This window comes from Mandrillus leucophaeus, unplaced genomic scaffold (genome assembly GCF_000951045.1).
Source record: "Mandrillus leucophaeus isolate KB7577 unplaced genomic scaffold, Mleu.le_1.0 Scaffold730, whole genome shotgun sequence".
Taxonomy (NCBI): Eukaryota; Metazoa; Chordata; class Mammalia; order Primates; family Cercopithecidae; genus Mandrillus; species Mandrillus leucophaeus.
The window spans coordinates 2,024,533-2,027,015 of NW_012107920.1; positions in this window are offsets into that span (position 1 = coordinate 2,024,533).

A 2,483-nucleotide genomic window follows, 5' to 3' on the forward strand; every position below is an offset into this window, starting at 1 on the left:
TTAGGAGGTTGAGGGTCTATTCTTCCAAGCACTTAATGAGAATGGATGAGGTTTATGCAAATACTGACCAGCCTTCTACACAGCATTTTCTACTTGTCACAGTTGAGATATAAATGAATTTAAAATCACTGGTCAGATTGCACAGAAATAATATGTATTCATATATATGTGTGTATATATATATATTTTTTTGGCTAATGAATCTTATAACAAATACATCTACTCATTAAGTCATACAGAGAAATAGCATATAAATTAAGACTAAATGAATGCAGAAGAAAATGCAGACAAATAGAATCCTAAAATGCTAAAGGTCAAATCTTTGATATGTCATTACCACCTACCACCTGAGGTTATTCTGAAATGGCACCAAGCACCTCACTCAATTAAATAAAGACATTTTGAAAATATAAATATTTAATAAGAGAAATTTAAAATCCACACAGGAGATGTTCTTTTTTATTAAATATCATTTCAGTATATGCATACAAAGGAAATGTCGATTGGAGACATTTGAAGTAAAACAACTTAACTATATAATATAGATTGATAATGTGAAGGAAAGCAATATCATTATTAAACCTGCAAAAAGCTAGTCAGTGAACTTTGGCATTGTCCTAATACCTCGTGTGATACTTTCTTTAAAACTGTTCAAACTAATTATACATTTCCTTTTTTAGTTTAAGTTACCTATAAGCCTTTACAGTATGCTTATTTTGGAGAAGGCGTCCCATAGAACTAGGATGGACATGAAACAAGGACAGTCAGCATACCAGATGAAATCATTTCAGGATTCAAATTCCTTCCTAAGAATACAGACTGTTACTAACCCCTGGTCAATTGGCTACTACCTAGAAAATTAGAATGGTATGTAGTGCCACATTTGTGGAGTGCAAAAAATATCTTTTTTCATGGTTTTCACATTGTTATTAATCTAACTAACCCTACTTCGTTTCTTCTCAGTGTTTTCTACCAACCTATGTGCCTAAGGACTGTCTCTTGCCCATTTTCCTATTTTTTCTGTGTCCTCTCACTTTCTGCATCTCGTCTGTTCCAAGTTCCAATTTTCTTTAGCTCACCCTCTGTATCTCCTTGAAAGACGCAAGAAAGAAAGAAATTAAAAAGAAACAAACTAAAAGCTAAACCTTAACAAAGGTACTTTATGTTCTTTATGCTTAAAACATTATTAGTTATATTTTGATTTGTTAACTACATTTTAAATTACACAAGGTGCATATATACAAAGTATTCAGCTTGAAAAAATGTGAAGAACAAAATACAGAAAAAACGCAGAAATCTAGAAGACTCCTAGTGTTCCCTCCCATTTTTCCCCTCCCCAAAAGGTAAGTACTAATCCAACCTTTATCAAAATGTAAATTGCCTATTTTTAAACTTTTTGTCTGGCTTATTTTCCTCAACAATTGGTATGTGAAGTTCACCTTGCTGTTGCATATCATTCATTGCTTTTTATTGCTATAAAATATTCTGTTATATTCATATGCCATAACTTATTTAACTATTCCACTGTTGTTGCTATGAATATTCTTGTACATGTCTTTTGATGGACCTAGGTATTCATGTCTAAAGTAGAATTTCCCCAAAGGTATGCATTATTTTCAGATTTAGTACACTGATAATAGATGCTGATTTAGATTTAGATGCTGCTAATAGTCTTCTAAATTAGTTGTACCAATTTATACTCCCATCAGCAAAATATGAGAGTTTCAATTGCTTTATATCCTCCCTCAGAATGACATTGGCAAGTGCTTTTAACTTTAGTTATTTTAATATGGATGCAGTGATGTTTCATTCTATTCATATTGTCTTATGTACGTGTATGTTGATTGATTGATTGAGACAAGGTCTCACTGTTTCCCAGGCTGACCTTGAACTCCTGGGCTCAAACAATCCTCCTGCCTCAGCCTCTTGAGTAGCTTGGACTATGGGCATATGCCACCATGCCTGACTCTTAATGCTGTCTTTTGATGAAGGTAAGTTCTCAATTTAAATAAAGTTCAATTTATCATTGTTTCTTTAATGGCAATGCTTTTTGTAAACTGTTTAAAAAATCTTAGCCTACTCCATTCCCTTATATTTTAACTTTACGTATATGGCCTAATTTAAAACTCAGTGAGACAGCTTAGTTTGGGAATTCTGCATTTGTCTATCATGCCTAAAGCAGTAACCAGTATACTGTAACCAATTAGAATCAATGATTAAGTTTTAAAAATCTCACCATTATTAAAATTATGAGCATCCTGATTTAATTTCCTAATCACTCCTCACTTCCTTGTCTTTTATCATTTAATTTTTAGGGGGCAAATTTATACCTGATTTTGATTTTTCTCTCAGATGGACATGTTTGGATTGTACCCGCAAGTTCAAAAGCTTCTTAGCATTCAAAATGTATTGGAAACCTGTTAATTACCACCAAGACTTTCCCAAACAAGGGACATGATCTTTTTAAAAAGATGGAAGTAGAT